The following is a 26,984-nucleotide window of genomic DNA, read 5'->3' on the forward strand; positions in this document are numbered from 1 at the left end:
CCTCAAATTGATTTTCAAAAATAATGTATTCTTCCTCAATCTCAAAAGAGAAAGGAGGCAACACCCTCTCTTTGTATTCTGCCATAGAAAGATTTTGAAAAGTATGATCATGATCATGAAGACTATATGATTGAATTTGATCTTGTAAACCTTCAATGTCTTTCTCAATGTTCTTAGCAACTTCATCCAAAAATTTCATCTTATCTTCTGTCTTGCACTCATGATTTTAGATAAGAAGACAAGGACAAAGAAAAATTTTCATCTATTTTTTCATTAATATGATCATCATTCCATTGTTTGAAACCTTGAATTGAAGGAGAGTTTGCCACCAACTCTGTACTATCTATCCATTCCTCCAAAAACATAAGCCAAGAGTCTGCAAATGACTTAATAGATTTGGCAGGAAAGCTTTCAATCCACTATTTACATTTCCCTTGAAATGAATCATAGAACAACATAATGCAAACATCCTCATGTTTGACTCTAAGAAGCTCGGTAAAATCAAAGAAATTTGTTATATGATTCAAAGTTAAACTCAAATCTTCTCCATTGAATTTTGGACCATTAGAAAATATGTATCCTTGGGAAAATGATTTGGGAAACCATGAATTCCTGAAAAAATTATGCATGCATATCTTGAAATAAGAATAGTAGCATCTGAGTTCTTCATAACTCCAGTGGAATCAACATGAATCTATGAATTTTGAATTCTTCAACAATGGAGTCGCCAAGGTAGTTTTGCAACCTCGAAATATTTCTGAGCTCCTACTACCTTCAGAAGTTCAGCTTCTTGATTTCGAGAATGATTAATCTTCCGACTCCCAACAGACGCACCAAAATAAAATGTTATCACCAAAATAGGACCCTAATAGCCTGTTGATCAGACTATCTCAGTGTAACTATTTCAAACCAATCTTTTAGCTAAGGCTTAGCCTCCTCAGCCTGAGAGGGCTCTCTCAAAGGGTTAATGATATTGATTAAAGATATGGATAGATGGCTAACTCTATGGTTTGTGATTTTATATGTTTATAGGTTGAAAGATGAAGGTTGGCTACCATTGGGCTATGGAGTCAAAGTATTTTTCAGTACCACAGCAAGATCAGCTTAACATGAAAGTCAGGGCATAAAGATTTTTTATACATCAACAAAACAAAGATACAATGCAAGGAAACACAGTTTATAAATACATGAAGGAAGTTAGAGCATCATTGATGAGTTCTAAGTAACATGTATTCATACCATTGCAAGTAAGTGAAAGAAGAAAGCCATGAGACAATAGGACATTAAAAACTCTCTTTGAATCCTAAGTAGTGAAGCCAAAACATTCTACCTAGCATGGAAGTCAAGGCATTATAAAGTTCAAGTGCAAAAATGCAAATATAAAACAGTGAAACACGGTTAGTTTATCTAGGAAGGAAGTCAGAGTATCATTGATGAGTTCTGAGTATCATAAGTAAACACTACTGCAATGTAAGTACTGGAAGAAGCCATCAAAACAAGAACATACAAGAACTCTTCATGAATCTTGAGCTGTCTAAGTAGAAATTCTACATTAGGTTAAAAATATACATAGTCTACACATAGAGCAGCAGTTGAGCCAAAAAGTCTCCAACCCTGTGCTAATTTGAACTCTTACTTTATATATAGCATTTACAACATGGATTTCCTCATCCCTCATGAAGAGAATTCGAATTTGCTATGAGTGACACCTATTCTAACCATAAAACAAACCTTTAAATGCATTTGATAGCTAACTAATAGTCCTAGAGTCCTAATACAATTAGGAGTAAAACTCCTTGTTATGACTAAACCACCTTAACTAAACATTGAATGCATTCTTTGATAGCTCCAACCTCATGAGGTCGAATTTGATGAAGCCTCCCACGTTGTCGCCTTATTGCTGATGATAAACCCTAGAAATTAGGGAACATGTTTCCTTGTTTTTAGGTTTAGGATCTTTGAAAATTAGCACGTGGGACAGAGCCTTTATCTTCTCATCCATGACATATTTTATGAAACTCAAGGAGGTTTTTATATTCCATCCTGTCTAGAACAAAAACCTCTCTTGGTTTTTTAAAACACTTCTCCAGCTATCCAGAATCTGTCCTTGAAAAACACGTGTAAAACAGGAAAAATCTGTTCTTTGAAATTAGGGTTTCAAAGAAAGCTTATTATCTCCCAACTGATAACGCTTGTGAAGAAAGTGATATAGGTTATTGTAGCTGGAGAGCTTATGAAGAGAAAGGTCCTTCAGAATTCCAAAATACATTTTCCTGTGACTAGAAACTGATCTTGAAAAAGACTGCTAAAACCAGAAGACAAAGCTTGGCTTTCAGCAGTTTTGTAGTGCAAGTTTAACCATACATTTCTCCCACCTCATAATGAATTTGAAGAAATTGAAAGAGGTTTTTGTAGTTCAGTATGTTAGGAAGAAAATCTCTTTCAGTTTTCAAAATTGAGTTCTCAGCTGCTCAAGAACCCTTCTGGAAGTTGACTAGGAAAGAAAAAAACAAAGTCTTTTATGTTGAAATAGGTTGTTTCAGTGGTTTCGTAGCGCACTATGAAAATTCCTAGTTCAGAATCCATGATTTCGTAGCTAATTTCAAAAAATTTCAAAATGATGTGAGATATGACTTCTAAACACATGGTGAGGCTTCTAGGACATGGAATGATGTTGTCAAACTTTATTTGGAAAAGAGAATGACATTATTGAGATGAGATGACTCAAAACCTATTATAAGACTATGACTAGAAACAAGGCAAACTTTTCAAAGTTTAGAAACTAAAATTTTAGGGTGATAACAGATGCTTCAACTGGAATCCAAGGAAAATTTTCAGCCATGTAAAAACAAAAATGTCAATAAAAAATTCTCAAATCTCACACAATAGATCAATCCATATTTCTAACACACCAACAACCACTCAGGAGTATACTACTAGACCATTTATGTTATCATCTACATGTCTTAGCATAAATAAAAATCATCAACACTCCACCTTATAGATTATATAGTGGGTCTCTTGAACATGGCAGTAAAATTGTTATATTCAATATTCTGTGCTCCATCAATGGTTGTGCCTCAACAACTACCATTGCAGCTACAACTTCATTTCCAAAAATTGTCATGTTGGCCTTGAGTTCTTGCACCTTGGTTTTAGTTGCTTGCAACTTCATTATATTTTCAAGGTTTCTTGGAACCTCTCTAACCCTTGCTTGTCGTCTCGTAATTTCGGCTAACTTATGATATATACATCCATGCCCTTGAAAAACAAATAATTTCTATAACAACATATCATTCATATTGTGTACATATATGTTGTTCAAGTACACTTCCACTAGATCTTGCATGATATATGTGCACTCATTTCTTTGATGATGTTCAACTACAAGTACCACACGCTTCCCTAAATGTTGTTTCCTTGAATGAAACTAAAATATCCCTCCTTTTTTTTAACATAAACTTCTCTTTAGCCTTCTTAAAATCGACTTGTGTAACCTTTGCACACCATTCTCTCAAAGAAATCAACCCAGCTTCATATGGATTTTATATTTTCCCTAGAAAATTCATCCTTTGTCATGAAAAATTCCCCTAGATTAACGGCATCTGCTAAATTCATCCTTGAGGTATGTATCTAAAATAAACGCCTCCTTGGTTTTATGTGAGGTAGAGGAAATTTTATCTCATGGTCTATTCTTCCAGGTCACAACAAAGTAGGATCTAGACTTTTCATATCATTTGTTGCAAGGATAACCTTCACATCTCCTCTTGCATCAAACCCATCTAGTTGATTTAGAAATTCCAACATAGTTTGCTGAATCTTATGCTTTCCACTTGAATGTGCATCATATCTTTTTGTTCCAACTACATCAATTTCATCAATGAAAACAATTGAAGGAGAAAATTCATCAACAACCCGAAACAACTCTCTGACTATCTTAGGACCATCCCCCAACGCAAACATGGAATTGATTATGGGATTCACCCTACCATCATCTATGGAAATGAAGCATATCATATCGATATTTTATGTATGCCTCATGTAGAATTTTGTAGAATTTTTCCTACAAATCAGCTAGCTCTAATACCATGTAGAAATTTCACCTGTAGAACAAACTGATATATGCAATGTCCTAAAGCATAATACTTGTTCTACTTCTACAAAACATTAAGCGGAAGCATAATCGAATTCATGAGCAACATCAAGTAGAAACATGCATAACTAATCAAGAGAAATAATCACACATAACACAAGATATATCCAGGGGAAAGCACCAGCATAAAACCCCAACCATGTATTATCAATCAAGTGGAAATCCTCTTCACAATACAAAAAGAATTAGCTCTCAAGCTATTTAGTTCTTAATGAACTATGAAGATATGAAGATATGTCTCATGAACCAACCAAGCCCTGTATATAAAGGCTTTACCTATGGTCCAATCCCTATTTCCTTGCCAAGTTTTCTTAGGAAATAACAACAAAAGCATATGCAATTAATTCCAAACATACCAAGTTAACCAATGGTCCAACTACACAATCCTTCAGGACACTAATTCCTCAACCATGCAAAAACTACTTACTAGAAATAGTCAAGCATATGATAGTACACTGTCCCACATTTGATCTCAACTGGGTCTCTAACAGAACTGACATGCAACAGCTATCCATGAGTGAATCCTCAGTTATCTAAAATAATAGTTGTCACATGCATGCAAGCATTAACAAACTATATTTTATTATTTTAACAACTTGTTAAATAATCTAACTGGACTTGACTAGTTAGAACTAAGTCAACTGATTCTCTCATTATAGAACTCATACTTATTCCCTCAATCAATGTAGGAAATTAAGGGTAAATTCCTCAATTTGTGGGACAACTCATGTGCATGCTCACAAAGACTTCAAATTCGAATTTCCTTAACTAATTAACTCAACTGAATTAATTAATTAATATTTCCAACTGCTGTTAAGACCAAAATTAATTTTACTTCCTATAGATAGACTAGGGACTGTTATAAATAGGAAGGGACCTAGAAATGATATTTTTAGAACTTTCTATTTTTAGTAGTTTCACCTCTCACCCAATGTGGCCAATGACCTCACTGGCCAAACTGATATTTTTAGACATTCTTATTTTAGACATGCTATTTTTAGCAAGTATATTATTAGCACATTCTAAATTTAACATTTCTTGATGCACATTTTTGAACACCTTGAACCAAATAAAAAACACCATAACAAAAATGTGTGCAATCGTGATTGCACCTAGCTAACACTCGAGGAGTCGGACACACCTTTCATTTTCAATATGATTCCACACTAGCATACAAAATGAAGACACCAAATGTGTTGATCGTTTTTTCGCCAAAATGGAAATGCATCTCTGTCCAATTGATAAGGATCATTACTGTACCAAACAACATTTTATGTAGATATGACACTCAGTTCATTCTTGTCGTGGAGAGATTATACGCATGGGAAACACCAAGAGAGACCAATTTTGCTCGAATTATATCCATTGGATGTAAATATGTGTACATATCAATCTTGTTAATATTTGTTGTTCGAACATCCTATTGTCTCAAAGTGCCTGTAAACGTTTCTTTCACTTCCCTTTTCTCAACACAAATAATATTAATTAAGGTCAATCTTGCCTTCACCTTCCTGACTCTAACTGTAACAATGACTCTTGATTCAGGCACAACCCTATGTTCCTTCTCCTTCACTACTTCAATAACAAGTCTATAGTAATTTCAGAATCATGAATGATGCATTTCAAGCCTAGTGAACATGTACCAAATCAGTTCATCACTGAGGACTACTTCAAAAGTTGAACCAACATTTAGACCATTTATGACCATATCAACAACTAAATATTTCAACAATCATTACCCTCTGAAACAGACTCAAATTATTTAATTATAAGCATATCACCAACTAGAATAAAGGTTTACTAACATTTTATGTCCCACTACATAGCTCCAAAAGAAAATTTATATATCTTCCTTTCATAGCCTTTGTGAATCAATTTCATGACCAAGTCAACCTCTTGTGGACCATATCAATGCTAAAATTGAATCAATGATGAGTAAATGCATCTCTTTTAAGTGTTCCATCACCAACCTTGATGTCGATTAAAAATGGACCAAGCTTATTCATTATTTTTTTTATTCACACTAAAAATTGTTTATTAAATATAGAAATATGTGCACATTTTTCTCGGTTTATTCTTTTGTCTACTTCATGTGCAGGGAATTTCAATAGGAATTACTATGTTTGGTAGGTTTGTCTTTTGTGCAAGAGCATATGGATTAACAACTTGGCTTGAATCTTCAACTTTTCTTCTGACAAAGGCATGGTTGATATTTTTCTCCTTTGCGCAGGTAATAGATTTTATTTTGGTCGATCATAAATAAGGCACTACTCACTCTTTATTTCCATTGTGTTCAACTGCAGGTGTTCATCGAGGATCATGATTCTGCAAGCTTGAAAATAAAGTCATAAAGGAGTTTTCAACCATAGGCTCACTTAAAATATCACATATAAGTAAAACAATTATTTATACTGGAGTAAATAAAAAACAAATTCTTCCTTTTTCTTTAGGGAGCTCCCCCTCAGATAATGCAATTTTTGCTTCATGCTCCCCCTTGGACGAAATGGCTTCAAATTCCCTTTTGATATTTCTTTCTCCAAACCTTAATGTGCTACTTTCTGGTTTGATATTTTTTTGTTTTCTTCTTATCCTCCAAATTCTTCTTAGTTGAGTAGATCACTTAAGAGCCACAAGAAGCATGCAATCTCTGGCCCTATACCCAGATTATCATAAGATATAACATCTAATTTGTCCAAGAAATGGTTGAAAGGGCCCAAATATTTTACTCATCTACTTTCTATAGTTAATAACTTTATAGTCAAAATCATTACACAGATTGCAATACCCGTAAAAGACATTTTTTTACCTAGATACTGATGGGGCTACTTTCCCTTGATTGGCTGCTTGAGAGTTCTCCACACTCGATTGCTTCTTTTTCTGGAATTGTTTTTTCATTTTTCTTCTACAATTTTAGAAACGTGTCCAAATTCTTAGCCGTTAAAACACTTAACATTTTTCATACCTCTTTTTGTTCTATTCTTTGCCTCTTCATTTTGATGGTGGATGACTTCATTACTACTAGAATTTTTTGCTTTGGGTTTTTCATTAATAACCTCCTTGGATCTGCTCTCTTGTTTTCTAGCTTCCAATTTTTTAGAATAGGTGATCTGATCTTTACGTTGAATTCTGATATCCACTTCAGTATTCCTTGCTTTTTCCAACTAATTTTCAAGTCATAAAAAAATTCTTCCTTAAATGCATGCTCTCTCTCCTCAAGAATTTGAAGAAGTTTCTTCCAATCTTTGTTTTTGAGTGAGAGCTTCTGGATCAATCTTGCTTGATCTTTTTTTTCAACTTCTAGAGGCGCTAATCTTCTAAGCTCTTCATCTTCAGATTCTGATTTTTCTACAAAAATATTACCTCCACTTCTATGCAAAAGATCAAACTGAATTGATTTTTTATGATCTTCTAAATCATCAACCTCAAGAAAATCATCATCATTACAAGGAAATGTACTTCCAAATATAATATGATCATTACATTTACATCATTATTATTTACCAGTAAGAATATGGGTTCTTATGGATTTGAATTTTTATTCACTTGTTTACTACTCTTCCTTTTCTGAGACTGCTTCTTCTTATTCGTCACCATAATCCCATGATCTACCCTCAAGTGATCAAGCTCCACCAACAAAACCTGATCTGATACCAATTGTTGGAAATTGCCTCATTATTGGGGTGGAATTGAATCAGTAGTGATTGTAATTATATAATTTTTGTCTCTTTTTATCAAAGCACAAGATTCAATAACCCATCAATAAACCTTATGAAACCAACATAACATCAATAGATAAGAGCATGTAAAATCAACATAAAACACCATAAACAATATCAATGCATGCACATAAGAGAACAATTTTTTTTGGTGGAAACCCTCTCCAGGGAAAAAATCCACACACTATTGGTGCTACTCAAATCTTCTATTAAGTGTTGAACAAATTTTTACATAGAGGAGATAACACCCACTAGTTGGAAGACTCAACTACTATAATAGTTTGACAGCAACATCAATTAGAATGACTCTTCTCTCTCAACTCTATGAACAACCATTCACTAGAAGCCAGCACAACCAATGAACCTCGCCCAACTCTACTGGACTCATAATAAAAAACCTCTCATGATAATATGTTTGCTATGAGGTACCCACCTTATCTACACAATACCTGTTATGAAGCCTCAATGCCTTCAACATCTCCATGTGAACCACGTTTCATTCATGTTTAATCTAGGCCCTCAAATCTACACAACATGAACAACCCAACATCTTCACTAATATGAATCTAAAAATGATAAGATGATAGACACACACTACTTAACACAACTACAAATATGCAATATGCTAGACAAAACAGTGTAGCACAATCTCACACTCACATACCATCAATCCAACAACTCAATACTCTCCCACAAGTATATGCAAAATTATCATCAACAATATCCAAACCAATGCCATGGGCAAATACCATGGTTATTCCAATACCCAGGACACATACATCATGGTAATACCAATATCAAGGGCACTTATACCATGGTAATGCCAATACCATGGTTATACCAAAACCAAGACCACTTGTACCAAAGTATATGAATACCATGTCCCAACCTGCTCCACACATATACCAATACTATGGTAATGCCAATACCAAGGATACATGTACCATGGTAATACCAATACCATGTGCCAACCTGCTCCACACACATACAAATGCCAAGATAATGATCTACTCATAATTGAACCTGCAACAACAGACACAAAACATGCAAAACTGGATTGCAACTGCATCCATTAGACTGCATATGTGCAGTTAAGAGCCTACAACCACACACATGAGACTGACTCCATGCGGTTACGATAGGGTATGGAGAGAAACAAAGAACCTTCACACAAAACCTATTCCAACCTTCTTCCACAACTCTCCCAACAACTGCACAACTGTCAAAGCATTAGTGGCATACCCTGCAGGTAACAAGACAAGCATTTTCCATAGCAACACAACATAACATCTAACATAAGCCAAACTACCACCTGCAACACAAACATTTGCCATAGATTCACATACACCAAATACCATCTAATGTTTGCACTAACACCTACAACCAGTCATGCAATCAAACAAAAAACTTTTGCCAATCCAAGAATATGCATCCACATACAACCTATTACATATCATGCTACCAAGTTGACATCAATGCTAACCAACGACACTGCAACCACCAATGCCAACATAGTCTTGGTAAATATATCGAATCAATTACTTTACATAGTTTTTGTAGCAATATTAAATTATAATTAGGTAAATAGAGAGACAAGAGAAAAGTCAAATTTCAATGAAATTTAAAGGTTATATTTAATAATAAGTTTAGATCCTTTAAAAGTAAAATTTAGATATAGATAATAAAATATTAGGGTTAGAGACTAATTGTAAAATGGAAATGATTACAAGAAATTAAAAAGTGAAACGAAGGAAAAAAACAAAACCCCACAAATTCAAAAACTTAACCAACCTAAATTAAAAAATGAAAAAAAAAACGTTAAAAAAAATCAAGAACCAAAAAACCATTATCTCCCAAAAATAATGATATGATATATCTTTATTAATAAACAAACCCTAAAATAATAAACCTAAATATTTATCAAACTTTAATATTTATTTGGTAATAATTTAATGTATTATAGTAATAACTATTTCTAATCTATTATCATAATCACTATATTATATATTTAATTAGCAATTAATATATTAAAATATAAACTATATATTCAATAATCTAATATATAATATTTAATCAATATGATAATATTATTTAAATCAATCATATACCCTAAGGAAAAGCAGTAGCAGAAGTCGTGGCTAGCGGGCACTGACGTGCTATACGATAAGTACATCATCGGGAGGCTACCTCGTTGCACGCAGGGGTTAAATTTGACGCCCGTCTGCCGGTTTTTAGGTCTTTTACACGTAAAATACGTTCTAATTTCAAATATCCACGTCAGCGGTAACGTGCTATTAATTTTTAATACCGTCAATATGACGGGCATGTTTGAAAATGAAAAGTTTTAAGTTTTTTTTAATAATTTTTTGATATATATATATATATATATTTAACATCCAAGTCGGGATCGGTATAAATAGTGAAGACTGAAGTGACTGTAGTCTGTGGCTCACTGGCTGTAGGCTGTAAGTTGGCGGCCCGCGGGCGGCGGGGGCAAGTTGCAACTGCCGTTACCCAGAGACTACAAATGCGTGACGCGTCACGTGTCCACCAACTTTCACGAATGGAAATAAATTCTGAGCCTGGAGCATTTACCACTGGTGACTGTTCCGCCGCCCGCGTGTTCAAGTCTCAAGATATGGAAAGATATCATATCATGTGCCGACGATTTAGAACCTCGAACCATTAACTGTCAACTTTCAAGTCATATTTTTATACAAGCAAACCATACGTGCGATTTTCTGATATATTGAAAATGTATAGCTCCTACGGTTTGGAGCGAAAAACAAATTGCAATATTACAATTAATAGTGCTTCGGTTTCTAATATGAAGATCCTACTTACTATTCTGGTGCGTCCCTGCAAGGGCTTTTGTACCCCAAATCTGGCGGCCTGTTGCTTATCCCCGGGACCTAAATATTTACATTGACCCTCTGCTTGGCTCGTTGCAAGTTATATGGAAACAAGAAACTTAATTAACAAGTTACAAGCCTCTTACAAGGTGAATCGGAATGTATGCTCGAGCGGCGACTGCGAGGCCGAGTTGATCATAGATGCTACTGTGCTACACAGTGAAAACCAACATCAACCCTGGTCCCCAACAGAGTTCTGGTCGTGTGTCTGGTGCGATTTCTGTTGGGTTTTCAGCTTCTGTCATCAGTTTATATACATCGCCGATTCGCCAGCGTTGCCAGGTTTTTGAAATCCCTCCCTCTCTCTCTGTACAAATAACAATAACAATTACACCATTCCAAAAACATGCATCCTGAAAGTCCACAATTTCAGTATACATTTAATGGGTATTTTATTCTTATTAGAAGTGAAAAATTTGCAAAATTTTGCCCCGGAATGCCAACTATTAGTGTTTAGGTTTGTAACAGTTTTCATTATAAATATCTACTAAGTTTGATTTTTTTTTAACCGCTCCTAGATTTAATATATAAAAAAACCAGTACAAACCTCAATCCATGTATCCTACCTGTTGGGAAAGGAGCAAAGGACTTCCCGCATCCTTCCTGTAAGATGGTTGGTTCGTCAGAGAAAACGAGCGACCCATCAGCCGCTGTCCCCCAAAATAATGGCACTGATCCATCTCCATCCTGCCAACAAATACAAACCCAAACCAATTGTAGATTTTGGAAAATTTCAAAAATATAATGGAAATCAATTCTCTCAATAACTTATTTCAGTTAGCTTTATCATTTTTTTGAAATATTCCTAAATTTAAAATAGTTATTAGCTTCAATTAATATACAACAAATTTATGAGGCTAGCCCCTGCCCCAACTCAGCCTAGTGAGCCTACCAAAGAGAGAAAACGATGCCATAAAACTTTAAAAGCAGTACTCACCAATTAAAGTTATGTTTTTCTTGGTTGTTTAAGATTTATTTTTCATATAAAAATGAATTTAGTTTTTGAAAAACCTAAAGCATATAATACATACAAAATTCAGAAATCAAATTTGGAATGTCAACAAATTTATACTAGAAAACCACCCAGTAGTAGAACAATGAGACCTAGGTAGACTATGGCAAAATTTATAAACAATTACACCAAATTATCAGAACTTATCTTAAATTAATATATTCTGAATACTGATACACTTAACTCATAATAACCTTAAGTAAACAACATCTCCATAAAATGACAGGCATTATAAAATATAGGATTAAGTAGGGTTAAGATAACTCCAAACAGAGGCACACCCCATAGTCACCTAATTTGCCAAAACTGTCCAGGAATAGAACCTGGTTCTAATTCCCTGCAATATTATGTGACTCTGTCAGGCGATCAATCTGCATTTTGATTACCATCTTAAACGATCATCAATTTTGTTGTCTGGAATTAAAACAATTTGTTATTATTACAGAGATTGCATGCTTGCAGAAATCTTCTCAACACATTAATATTCTGTCACATTTATTATTATTATAGGTAAGCTCTGTCCTCAGACGCATGACCTTTTTGTTGGTAATTCCCCTGGGCCCTAATTCACTGTTTTGTTTCACTGGCACTGGCCCCCTACAATAAAAACTTATAAATGACCTCTCCTTGTAACAGCTGTTATATTGTTTAGTTTTGGATTTTTGTTGTAAAATTTCATTTGTTGGATTAGTTAATTGAATTTGTTAAAGATGTATTTTTATAGTTTTATTAAATGATTTATTTAGATTTATTTTTAGTGTTTGGGATTTTCAGTAGCGTAACAGTGCAATATTATTTTTTTAATATGGTTTTAGTTGATGAAATGAAATTCATATATACTAAATACTTTATTTTTTTTATATAGGTATTATATATCAAAAATGTCTTCAAAAAAAGGAAATCAACTTTCTATCAAAAAAAAATTTGGATGGTCTAATACATCTCAAGCTTCATTGCCTGATAAAGAAGATCATGATTTTGATCTAAATGAAGATTTAGATGTCTTGGGGCATAATGAAGAATATGATATCTTGGAGCATAATGAAAAAAGTGATGAAGAATTTCACCACGGAGAACCTACCACCCAAAAAAAAAGAAAAATGAAAGTAAAAAGAAAGTTTCGTGATCAGTGGAAAACTAAGTATAAGTGGTTGAGAGAGGCAAAGCACGAAGGAAAAACAGTTATGAAATGCATATATTGTGAAATGCATAAGGCAATGGGGCCATGGGGAATTGGGACTGGTTGCTCTACATTGCAGCATGATTCTATAATTGTTCATGCTAATTCAAGCATTCATAAACTCTCACAGGCAAAGTGGATATGTGGAAATGAGAAGAAGGCGAAGTCTATTACAGAACACATTGCATGCATTGATGATATGAACAAAGAAAGAGTCATCACTACTATGAAATTAGTATATTGGATGGTACAAGAGGATCTACCACTTTCAAAATATGAATCTCTTTGTTTGTTTACAATGTCTTTACACATGCCTAATATGCCAAAGAACAAAGAGTACACATCATATACAAATCACATGGCTACAAAAGAATCCTTTTTGCTATATCTCAGTACCTTGAAGAGCTACAAACTTCCAAAATGCTAGATAGCCCTTTTTTTTCATTGATGTTAGATGAAAGTACAGACCGTAGTTTAGAAAAACATCTTGTGGTTTATGCCACGTTTTTAAACTCAAAAGGATTGGGTCCTCCAATTTCACAGTTTTTAAAGCTCATAAATGTTTGCGATGGAAGAGGGAAAACAACTTATGATGCAATCAAACATTTAATGGAATCAAGGGGCCTTTCAACAGAAAGATTGATAGGAGTTTCCACAGATGGCGCTTCTTCAATGGTTGGTAATGAAAATGGTTTTATCACTTTCTTGAAGAAATATGTACCTAATCTTGTAGGTGTTCATTGCATTGCTCATCGTGAAGCCTTAGCTGCATCAGATGCTTCAAAAAAAATACATGAATTATTATTTGTTGAGAAATTAGCAAATAAGGTATATTCTTGGCTGCAAAATTCTACGAAAAGAAATAGTCAACTGATTGCTCTACAGGAACTTATGCAACTTGAAACTCTTCAAGCTCTTCAAATCCATGGAGTTAGATGGCTTTCAAGGGGACAAGTCATTGAAAGACTTGTTGCACTTATGCCTCCCATATTAACATTGTGGAAAAATGAAAGAAAAGACTCATGGTATGATAAGGCAAGAATCTTTTCAGTACAATTTTGTTTACATATGCTTGCAGATATAATGTGTGAATTAAACAAGTTGAACAAGCAATTCCAAGAAGAGTACATTGATGTCAGCTCTTTAGGGGCAGCCATAGATGTCACGGTAAACACTTTGAAAAGGTGGTTTTTAAGAAGCGACACATTTGCAGATGGCACATGTTATTTATCTAAATTTATAGATGCCTCTAAATTTGGCTTTTTAGAAATTTGTGATAAGGAGGGGCTTGTTCACAAGCATGAATTACGATTTGTATCAATTCCACATGCATGTGATGATTGTGTTGATATACAAAAACAATCATGGAAACCGTGTATTGAAGGTTCAATAGAAAGTTGCAAACAACTTGCAAAAGATTATGTTCAAGCTCTTGTAGAGAATTTGAACGGAAGATTCCCTGATCTTGCATTTTTCAACTCAGCAAAATTGTTTAGCCCTTGCCATTATTTAGAGGATGTTCATGGCAGAGAACGAAATTCAAAACGTTGGCTCGAAAAGATTTTTCAACACTTACAACATCCTTATTATCAAAGTGAAGAAAAAAAAACTACATTTGATTTTGAGGCTTGTTTGAAAGAGTTGCATCCATTTGTTGACACTCTTCGTGTTAATTGCGAGGGATCATCCATGAAAGATGCATGGAGGATTTTTTATGTTACAGGGTTGCATACAAATTTTCCTCACATGTCAAAATTATGGCAGGCGATACTTACTATTCCTGCAAGTACAGTTGCTTGTGAGAGAGGATTCTCAAGACAAAACATAATAAAGGATGTCCGAAGAACAAAGCTATCATTAGTTGCATTGGATGCCTTGATGCGGGTGTCTCTAACAGGGCTTGATTCATCTATGGTGGAATGGGATAGGGTATTTGACATCTGGAAAGATGCTAAAGAAAGGAGAATCTTAAATATTTAAAGTTTTTGCTTTTATTTTTATGTTTGTAATAGTGGTGTTTTGACAATTACCTCTTTTGGTGAAACTGTCCAAAATTTAGTTTGTGTACATGGTGATATTGAATCTACTTTTTGAACATTTACATAGTTCATGCACATTATGTTTTTGGTTTGAAAATTATTTCACAACTATTGTTCTTTTAATGGGATTAACATGGTAGACTTACACCACTTCACTTTCCCACGAGATTTTTTTGGGAGGCAAGACGAATAGATTCAGTCAAAGTTCTTTGCACCTGCATAATTGGAGGGGGCATTATAATGGGCAGGAAGATATATTTTTATAAAATGCTGCTGCGCTTCAAATTCTCATGCTTGCTCCTTTTCTTCTTCTTTTGGCTTCGTGCAAGCTTCCTCAGCTCAGGTTTGAAATCCAATAACACCCTTGTTTCTATTTTATAAGTGAAATCAATGGTTGCAGTCTGATATTCTTTATACCAAAATACACTGTTGCAATCTGATGTAAGTGAAATCAATGGTTGCAGTCTGATAATTCTTTATACCAAAATACACTGTTGAAATCTGATGCTGAAATTCAAACTTATACAGGTTTCTAAAAATATTGATTAAAGAAAAATATTGATCAAAAGATCTTAGCTTGAGTGATTTGATGAAAAATTTGTTTTTGAATTGTTTGGTTCATAAAAATATTGATTAAAAGATTTTAGTGTGAGTGGTATGGTGAAAATTTTATTTTTAGTAAAGTGATTCAAGATTTTCAAAGACATATTGTGACTGACCCATTTGTAAGCTTTATAAAATAGTTGTATTTGATATAAAGTCAATTTGAAGTAAACTTCAATGCCATACGAAATTACAGATTCTCCTAAAATACTCATTCTGATTAATAATAACAAAAAAAAATGATATCCTACCTGAGTGGTAGAGGTGCTCTGCATTCTGTCATGTGCTGAGCTGGGTTGATCTCCTTGATAGCTCATGTTTAATAAGTAGTATTTGAAAGTGCAAAATCAGAGGGTTTTTTTTGAATCCCATGAGTGGTTATCCAGGTTAAGATGTATCCATCTTCTGTTTTTTTTATTTGAGATCCACTGTTAACCAAAGGCCGAGTAGTTTGAGAAATTACCTTATGCAACCTGAGCAAATGCCAGAGTGTCTTGAAAGTATTCAATTGAAATTTGATGGTAGTGATTTAGCAGTGATGGCTGTAACTACCTGCGTTCAATCCACTGAGTGGTCTGTCCAGAACGATGCGAATACCACCAAACGTTTCATCAAAGCTTCAGATACCTCTTCGTTATTTCAGATTGTAAAGGCGATTGACGGAGATGGTTACAATCTTTATTTGTGCCCTTGCAATTGCAGACTTGTTTGTAGCCCAGTCGGAATTTACGTTGACGATGGTGGGAACAGATGGCTGCTTATCGGTAATTCAGCGGAGTCTCTGCGAGTCCACTTTCATAAGAATGAATGAATGAGAGACAACCGATTAAAAGAGAGTCGTGGTGTCGTAGAGAGCTGTGTATATGTTGTTAGTGCTATTCCACCAATAAATAATGCGCTCTGCAGTTTTTTTGGGCATGTAAATGTCTAGAGAATGACCGTGTGGTCATTCTCTATTTATCCAATTTACAATAATAAGAAGAGATTTCAATTAAATTTATATGATAATGATTTCTTGTTTTCGTTTTCTTAAACGGTGGGAAACCTATCAGATTTGAGCAGTTAATCTGGCCCAGGAGAAGCAATTTAATGATTTTTATTTATAAATTAAAAAATAATAAAATTAATAATATTTAAACTAAATAAAATAATTTTTTAAATTTGGAAGAGAGATTGAAGCATCCTTGGTACTACCATAACCGCCGAGTAAATGCCCCTCCTGAAGTTGTCATCCTCTGTGAAAAAGTCGCATACAATTGGCAGGGATTCATGATCAGCAGGTCTCAAAACAAAGTGTAGCAATGAGACTTGAACCGAATTGTACCACAAAAAATGAAAAATTTGAACAATTATGAGTACAATTTGAAATTAGATAAAACTTGTACAAATAAATTTTAAAAGTCATATGATGGGCAGTTTAAAAATAAAAACGTCATAAAAAAATTCCTTGACAGGTAGGGTCACCCGTCAAATTTAACCCCTGGTTGCACGAATAAACAGCAGGTTAACTCGAAGGCTCTCGGTAACGATTGACTGGCGACATAGGCTACGTGTACCGGACTCAAAACTAGACAAAGACGCAGGTTCATAAGGACAAGAAGACAGAACGAAGATGATAAAATAAAAAGAAAATATTGAATAAGAAATAATGAAAGAGACCCTTCAAGGCCTAAAAGAAAAAGTGAGGAATGTTATCAATTGTAAAATAAAGTAAATGTGGAAGTAAGTGAAGAATACAATTTTGGCTTATTTTCCAACTATTGTGATTGTTAGTCAATTTTTAAAATTCAATAGATTCTCTAAACTTTTTATGATGGTAGTGATTAATTTTGGCAATTACGTTAGACTCCTCAATATAGATGTGGTGTTTAGTTTTCTCATTATGTTTGGCTAACGCTGGAGAGGGTCGATTGCATTTGATGTCAGTGGCATGCTCTTGAATTCTCTACTTAATAGAATGACCAATCTCACCCATGTAAAGCGTCCACATGACCATGAAATTAATAAACACCTTTCATGTTTACAAGATCGACAAGGCCTTTAACATATCTAAGAGAGCTTTGACAAATATCTTTATTGAATGACACATTTTGTTAATATATACTTAATTACTTCATTGTAAAACTTCACTTTTAAATCTATAAAAATACTCTTGAAATATATATATATATATATATATATATATATATATATATATATATATATATATATATATAATTAAAATTTCTAAACAATAAAATATATCACAAATATTATATAATAAGTTGAGTTAAAAAATATTTATATTTCTTACGTATTGGTAGTCTTGGTAAATGTCGAATTAGTTAATTTGTAGTCTTGGTAAATATCGAATTAGTTAATTTGTATAGTCTTTTTCTTTTTCTAAATAAGATTAATCTATTAACAAAGTAAGGAGGTACAATTACAACGTGACCGAAGTCAAAACTCTGCTCTGAAGAGAGGCAGAACTGTCAAGAAAAGCAGATGAGAAGATTGACTGTAGGCAGTGAGCTCATAGTTGAGATGGATTTTAGGACCCACGCAGGGGACCGGGTTGATATTCTCTTGATAATGCATAATTAACAAAAATGCCAAAAAACACTGGAAAACCACAAAATTGTTTGCATTACAAACTTGCCCAGTGGTAAAGGTCACACTACATGAAGACGAAGCCGGGGTAAGCGCACTAGTCATCTGGAGGCTCTTCCTCGATACGGCACCAACCATAATCTGGAAAATCCCTTGCTTGAGCCACATTCTGATTTGAGGGACCAGGGTCAACCGGCACCATCATCGCATCCTAAGCGCTGCAAACCTATACATTCAAATCCTGCCGAGGCGCATTTCCAATTCCCATCTAGAGGGACGAAGAAGGAGCAGAAGCTGCCCCCGAACCTCCTAGATAAGATCCAGAGTCCTCTGTCTAATCAGTCTTACAGAAGACCACCGCGATATGAGCCGTTATCCTAGGGCGATTCAGAGAGCTGTTAAAGGAGAAGATTGCAGAGCCAGACGAGGAAGGAAGCCCAGGGTGGTAGCTAGAGGAATGGAGCCGCCCTCTCCCACTGCGGGTGCTGGGGTAGCGGCCTGCAAACAGCTCACTGGAGAGGGAAGGCGAATCAGAGGATGAGCTGGAAGGTGCGCGCCGGGGCTGGCCTCTTCGGCACCCCATTCTTTGGCGCAGACGAGGCATCTGAGAGAGAGCAGCAGTGGGATGCCAGTAAGGCAGAGCAACAGCCAGGTAGACAGAGCAACAGAGACCCAAAGTCCAAGAAGGGAGCCAGCAGAAAAGCTGGAGCCCCTTCACCGAAAAAACAGAGCTGAGCGCTGAATTATCCTTTCCAAGCAAAATTCGGGAGGCCTTAGGAATGACAGGACCAACAACCCACCACCCGAAACCAGAGACGAGGCCTAAGACCAAATAATGAATCGACGAGACAAAGACAACGAAACAATAGTCTTGATAGTCATATTAAATTATAATTATGTAAATATACAGAAAAAGAGAAAAGTCAAATTTCAATGAAAGTTAAAGGTAATATTTAATAATAAGTTTAGATTTTCTAAAGGTAAAATTTAGAGATAGAAAATAAAATATTAAGGTTGGAGATTAAGTTGTAAAAAATGGAAATAATTATAAGAAATAAAGAAGTGAAGCAAGAAAAGAAAGGAAAAATACAAGGAAATATCAATAATCTAGAAATTAAGAAAGAGACTAAATAGTTTTTAAAAAGTTAAATAATGATTTGACCCTAAATAGTTTGAAGATCGAATTGAATATCAAATCCATGAAAGAGGAATTGAGTACGATTATAGAGTTATATCATGAAGGAAATAAAAAAATCCTTTAATATCATTTTTTTAAAAAGAGAAAAAATATGAGGACACTATAACATTAGTGAAGGAAAAATTAAACAACAAACAAGAATAACTTGTTTCATAGAGACAAATAGGATACATAAAATAACTAAGTAGAAATATTTTTAATTCATGTTAACTTATAAAGACTATAAATATGGCATACTGAGTGAAACATTGGATATAGAAAGGTAATTGTTTTTATAATGAATTAATAAAGAAGTTCAAAATGTAATAGAAACCTAGTAGGAAGGAAAATGGGCAATAATTAGGACTATGATGGCTATTATTATGCATAGCGAAAAAGATAATAATAAATAGAAATGTTACGCTTTGAATTCTCTCTTGGAATTGTCATGGATTTTTGTGGAGCAAAGAGTCTATTTTAAATTTGATTTTGATTGAAATTGATATTCTGTTACTTTTTGAAAGTAGGGAAAATTTTAGGGGCTAATATTTGTAGGTGGGCTAATTTTCTATGTTTTTTTTGAAGAAAAAAATTGCCAATTTCCATTTTTTCTAAAAATTATTTGCCCAAATTTTATATCATAAATTTGTTTTACCTTAAAAATCGCCAAAGTTTTATAGAGACTATATAAAATCATTAGAAATTTGAGTATTTTTTACAAATATATTGCTAAAATTTGTATAGTTTGCATGTTAGGGATTAGTAAGATTCGCCAAGGTTTCTAAACTTTAAGATAAATTTCCATCTTTAAAATTTTCCCTATTTGAAAGTGAAAGCATGAGCAAACTAAGGTACCTAACATAGAAGGATTTATCTTGTGGACAGTATGGAGCAAGATATCTTAGGATAGACGGATTTGGTACATAGCTCATTACATTAAAAATACTAATATTTTTCCTCAAATTAGGCTTCACAAGAATTACCTTTGCAATAAATACACATGGATGGAGATTTCAAATATTAATCCTAATAAGATTTATATATCAATGTGTTATTTCAGGAATATTAATTATTTTATTTATAATAACAATAATAATAATCAGGATAAAATCCTTACAATGGCTTTAAAATGATGTTTACAATGTAAGAAATGAAAGCAATTGCCGTCTTACTATTGCTAGGAGAATTTAATGTTAGAATAACAACTAATAAATATACTTCTTTAAGTAATGGTTCCAACCCTATTTATTCATGTGATGACCTTATTTAGCTATAAAATACAAAAGAAACTCTAAATATTTGCTTAAGGTTTTTTTAGTAACAAGTTAATCAAGTTCTACGATTCTCAAGATCTTATAAATTGTAATGATCTAATGAAGTGACTTAAATTCAACTAGATGACTTGTATTCATGGGGATGAAAATAATGTTGTATATTATGGAATATTCGATATCCCCATATACAATCAAAGGGTAAATTTTGATACTTGAAATGACCATGAGCATAACTCTGATCATAAATCTTTAACCCTAACTCTAAACTTTGTCATGCACAAAATATGAACTGAAGAGAATTGTGATAACCAAAATAACTTTATTTTTGTTAAACACACACATGGCAACAATAGAACATGAATGATAAACATGAGAGTACATTTATTATTAACAAATGATATACATTTATAGTACATGGTGTGACCCTTGGATTCATATTCCAAGTGGTCTGTTGGACTCCTTTTGGTTGTTCAGCTTCCACACCAACCCTTAGAGGATTAGGTGTCCAACATTCCCCCCTTAATTCGAAGGGTTTTGTATGAGTCCAAGCAGAGAGTTGTAATACAAAATGTGCAAAAAATGCATGGCAACACTACGCTGAATGTGCTCTCTGAAATGTTGCTATAAAGGGCGATGGTTTAAGGATGACCACCAACACTGGAACGCTTAGTGCAGTTCCCGGAACTCTTCCAAGTCTGGCATGAAGCTCAAGTCTTCTCCTAGAGAAAGTGCTCCTGATGTTTTGAAGAGGGAAACCTTCAACCATGAAAGGGAGGTCTCACCCCACATAAAAGGGAGAATCTTAACCTGAAAAGGGAGGTCTCAACCTGTGATGGTTTAAGGATGACCAACAACTTTGGAATGCCTAATGCAATTCCTGGAACTCTTCCAAAACTGGCAAGAAGCTGAAGTCTTCTGCTAGAGGAAGTGTCCCAATTCTTTGAAGAGGTGTCACAAACTGAAGGCATGCTTACGGGCATCTTTGTCTCTCGCTACAACTCTGAATCTAGTATGGCAGGTTGTGGCTAAGGCTCGCTTGATGTGGCTTTGAAGCTTGTACATAACCATCATTTCCCCCCTGTCAGATACAAGGTGACATGATGGAGGAAACTCAACTGCAACATTGTTCAATACTCTAGAACAAGTTTGGACATATGACTGAAATATCTTCTTGGTTGTTGATGCCCATTTCCAAGAAGCGATCCATCCAAGATGAATCTTTGTTCTTAAATGAGGTTTGTTTCTGAAGCATGTGTTTGAAGAATGACTAGTTTTATGATAGTGCTTACATGGATGAAGATCAAAATAGTGATCTTTCAGATGGCCAACTCGGTCACAGTGTTGGAATTTCACAATCTGTTGATGTTGTTGTGGAAGAGGGGCAGAATCTGGAACAGCTGGAGGTGAACTGTCATGAGGGAATCCAACACACTGAAATTGAATGCATTTTAAGTAATCCGGAATATGAAAGGACACGTCCTTGTCATATCGAAGACCAGTTCTGTGCTTGTTGTGGACAAGCTCTTCCCAAGGTCTGATGACCGACTTGGGAAGTGCAGACTAAATTTCTGCATCTGCATGTAACCTTGCTGCTTTATTGGGCACTGGATCTAAATAAATTGTAACATATTGTCTTGTTGTTTATGGGAGTCTATTTCAATCTTCTAAATAGAAATATGTTCAGAATGATGACTCCACTGCTGTAATTGTCCTCGCTGTAGTTGAGATTCAAGCTGCAAAAAATCAATCTTTTCTTGTGCATTCTGCAGACAGTTTTTGATATTGGAAAGATTGTCCTTGTTGATTTCTACAATATCATGAACATTAGAGTGTATTAGAGTTTTCAAGAACTCTAATACTTCATCAAGTTTGGCCATTTCTTTTTTTAAATAAATACTCAACAAATGATGAGGGAAATACCCACTTGTACTCTCAGCACATCAAAAAGAAGAGAAATTGATATAAAAAACGTTGTTCGTTTTGCTGAGAATAAATAATCTTTCGGATACCATGAATGTGATTGAAAGACAAAAATCTATAGAGGATTCAATATGCATGAATGGTATACAGGGATCAGCACACCATATGAACCCACAAGATTATATTGGGAAAAGCCCGATATAGTAGGGAAATAAAATCTTCCATAATATCTCAGTTGTGAATATCATTCCAAGGGTAGATTTAGTATGTTTCCACCTAAGTCTATAATAGATGAGCCGATTCAGCAAATAGAATTTTGCATATAAATTTTGATGAATGAGCAATGATGATAACTAGAGAATAATTGTTGCAAGTGCTCTTTCAACAACTATAGGCTACTCTTTTATCCAAGATAACATGTCGATCAAAGCTCACTTTGCGCAATACCTCATGATCAAAGCTCATTTTTCCCAATACCTCTAGTTGCACCCTTTCCTTGTGCACCCTGTCATTCAATTTTAAGGCGATGTTGAAAATGGTGATTTTCAGCAACCCATAAGTGCTGCTGCGTTCTTATTTTTTTTAGCAAGGATTTCCCTTTCCTACTTAAGGCATGAAATATCCTCTTTAGTCACTTCCATATTCTCAAGTGAAAATTCTAGCAATTTCTCAATAGATACTCCTCGCTGCTCACAAATCTGCCTCAAAGATGCCATTTTCCAAACCCAAAAAATAGAAAGGGGGTAGAAAGAACATTTGGTCAGCGTGCAAGTCAATCCGTTCTAAAGAAGAATGAGAAGAAGGCTACTTCTACACCCTCATCTTCCGTGACTGGAAATCGTGGTGCTACTCAATCAAGCTCGACTGTAGTAGGCACCACCACTCTTGATGTTGCCCCTCAGCAAGCACAATTCACAGGAAGCTTTGATAAACAATTGGACCACCGCAACAAGGAATCATGTCTATTGCAGGATAAAAGGCCAATGCACCATTCGACCAAATTTCTCCATCGCCTGAAGCAAACATTCATGCACATCAATCAGTCAATACATTGGAGCATACATACCATCCCCGACATTGGTGTCAAATCTAACACGAGAAATGGCTTCGAACATTGTATCTTTGAATTTTCCTATAATAATCCGCACTTTACATGCAGATCGCCAACCATTGATGTCGTAACCCGTTGTCGTTTGCATGTTGTTTCTTGACAGATTGATCCCTCTTCTAACAAACAAATCGAAAAGGCCCCGTTGATGAGAGCATTGAATCGTATTTGGCATCCTCTAGCGATGAATGCACTACATATGTCCCAGTTAATTGGGAATGTGAAGAGATACGCAGCAATTAAGGTGCCCGTAATTCTCAACGGTGTTATGAAGGAAGGACAGCGGAAAATCAAGCACATATATATAACATGTGAAGCTCCAGCCTTGTATATATGGAACAACGGTGTGTTTATGTATATGGGACAACAACGTTCAACCAATAGCATAGGAGCAGTGTTCAATAGCATTCAAGACAGTGGGCTGACTATGCGTGACAGTGGGAGGAGGCTAGGGTTGTGTTGGGTACTTCACCAGTAGACAACAAGTACTTCACTATTATGAGCTGCAACGCAGTCCATAGCACACAAAATAAGGACTACCGACACTATAACCGCAACAGCAATGAGCATCCCAATGCCGATACTGAACATTGCGCTGTTATAAGGGAAAAACATAACTAAACAAACTGCTGACCAGAGGAATTCCCTCGGAAACAGCTCAATTAACTCCAATCATTGTACGCATGGAAAATTTGAAAATACTGTGTGAACTTAAACACAACCACTTCCTATGCCTTCAAGTGAAATCGTCATACGCGGCTTCCCTCATACACGATGACTACAATTGCATCCTCCAGCAAAACGACTTCCTCGCTTGTATCACAGTGGCATAGCTCCTTCAACGTAGAGCGACAACAGGGTAACGACCGAGAGTAAAGGAAATTCGCAAACTACAGAAGGTAGTTTCTTATCCAAAAAATAAATGCTCTTGGTAGTTGTTCTGACATGAAAAGATAGCAGAGCACCCAAGTACAGAGCTGAGAAGCACAGTTCTGACGAGTTGAAAAATGGCAGACCAACATATATGTGAAATTAGGCTCACAATAATTATGCAAGGCAGGAATACGCCTGCAGCTCTGATACCATGTTAAACACACACATGGCAGCAACAGAACATGAATGATAAACATGAGAGTACATTTATTATTAACAAATGATATACATTTATAGTACATGGTGTGACCCTTGGATTCATATTCCAAGTGGTCTCTTGGACTCCTTTTGGCTGTTCAGCTTCCACACCAACCCTTAGAGGATTAGGTGTCCAACAATTTTCAACAAAGATATATATATATATATATATATATATATATATAGATATATATATATATATATAATTTAATAGTGAGTTAAATCTCATATCAAATAAGGACATCAATGAATACTTCTATCATAATTTTATGATAACCCTGTCCACTTCCATTAACAAGTTCTTTATGAAGGTACTGTGTAAAACAAAAAATAGAAAAAAGCCTAAGCATGATGAGGAGTGTAAGATTACTAGAAAATCTATCAGAGATATTTATAATGAGTCCTTAAAATCTAACAAGATAAATAGGAACAAAGGCCAAATTAAAATGATAAAGGGCATTCTATAAATAGAAAACACAAGAATTTTTTTCACTTATCTAACCTAGATCCTGGGAAATTTTAGACCTGTGTTTTGACCCCTTTTTTTTAAAGTTTGGTTCAGGAACACTAGAGATCCATGATCACTATGTCTAGGGAAACATCTTGGCAGATGCACCCGAATGGATCACATATTTTCGGTTGATTAGAAGAGCCCAACCCTGATAGAGTCAAGGAGAATTGACTTTGTGATCTCCCATTACCGGGGTGCTTTTAGCAACGGGAACTCATCTAATTGAGCTAACCCTCAGGGATGTTGCAAATTCTAATTTATAAAAATAAGGAAAATAATATGATTCCTTTGAGGAACTGAAATTTCTATGTCAAAAATATTTACAAATTCCCTAATGTTGTGGACAACATTCAAACTCTTTTTATAAAAAAAAAAAGTGTTTTCTATAGAAGACATAAAGATTTGGGTTAATCATATTGCAAAAGGGAAATATAATGACATCAACGACTACTAAGTATAAATGCTAAAAATTGAAGCCTATCCTCATCCCTCACATGCATAAGCCCTTCAATTTAGTAGTAAAGTAGGGCTTCCCTTAACCATGGATTGAAAGCCTCATTGTATGTATTTTTAAAAGGGAGGACAAATTTATCGCTCCAATTATAAGGCTTTTATGATTAACCTCATTGTAGCCAAGTTATACAGAATTATTTTAGAAAAAAAAGAGAAACATATGGTCAGAAATCCATGGAAAAAGAGTTAAATTTTCATTTACATTTAGGAGTTATTATTCGACTATGAACCACCTTCTCATGCTTAAGGTCATATTGAAAATGAAATTAACTCAGACAAATATATAAAGCACACATAAATCAGACACAAAATATGGGCGGAAAAGCCTTCAGTCTCATGGCTTCCTCAGGTATTCTCTCTCATTTTCATTCATTAAAATAATTGAATATAGTGTTACAAATAAATAGATGAGAGACAGTGTTCTCAAAATAGTGCGTGCTATCTTAGACACTTTTGGTTGAGATAATTTCTCACCAGACACGCACCAATATAGGAGTTACCTAAACTAACTTCTATCTTAGAGGAACAACCCAAGAGTTAGGCACAAATTCCTAACTTGGAATATTTAATTTATTTATTTATTTTTGGATTTATTATTTTTTTGTGAGAGAGGCTAACATTCCCCCCCTCAATGATAAATCCAAAATAAGAACGAGGAACCATCTTCCAAGTTCTCATGTTGACCCTCAAAAACATTGCCTGAAAAAACCGCCAAAACTGGATGCTGAAGAAACTGCAATATGAAGAGAACATGAATCAACTGCATGCCTGATTCATCTCTGAATGACGCTTGACAATTATATCATGTGCCAAGCCGCAAAAGGATCCAACTGTCCTTTTCTTGAAAACAGCATATGGTGTCCACTAACACAATTTGATGAATGCCCACTGGCGTATTTGCTGATGATGATCGCCCACTGGCTGAAGATGTCAAAAAATAACTCAATGTTGCTTTTGCTATGATGAAAGCTACTCACTGCTGCTTTGGCTATCGATCGCCCATTAGCGAATTTGTTGATGCTCACTACTGATGAAAAAAGCCCACTGGCTGATGAAGATGCCCACTGGCTACTTTGCTGATGTTGTCGAGACTTTCAGTTTGACAACCACCTGTCAATTTCATTGACATTTTCCCCCCTTTGTCAG

The 26,984-nt window shown here is 34.8% G+C and overlaps 1 long non-coding RNA gene and 1 pseudogene across 1 annotated transcript; both read right to left on the bottom strand.

Annotated features, from left to right (window-relative positions):
• Positions 1–3,380: 3,380 nt before the first annotated feature.
• On the bottom strand, positions 3,381–3,963 carry LOC149175324 (26S proteasome regulatory subunit 4 homolog pseudogene; annotated as a pseudogene).
• Positions 3,964–10,428: 6,465 nt separating this feature from the next.
• On the bottom strand, positions 10,429–11,591 carry LOC149175325 (uncharacterized). Its single transcript, XR_016258545.1, has 2 exons — positions 11,348–11,591; positions 10,429–11,088 (listed from the first exon to the last, which is right to left on the bottom strand). It is a non-coding gene; the product is annotated as an uncharacterized LOC149175325 (long non-coding RNA).
• Positions 11,592–26,984: the final 15,393 nt, after the last annotated feature.

This window comes from Pinus tabuliformis, chromosome 4_1 (genome assembly GCF_031772625.1).
Source record: "Pinus tabuliformis cultivar Carrire ecotype Pingquan chromosome 4_1, CPIR1, whole genome shotgun sequence".
Taxonomy (NCBI): domain Eukaryota; kingdom Viridiplantae; phylum Streptophyta; class Pinopsida; order Pinales; family Pinaceae; genus Pinus; species Pinus tabuliformis.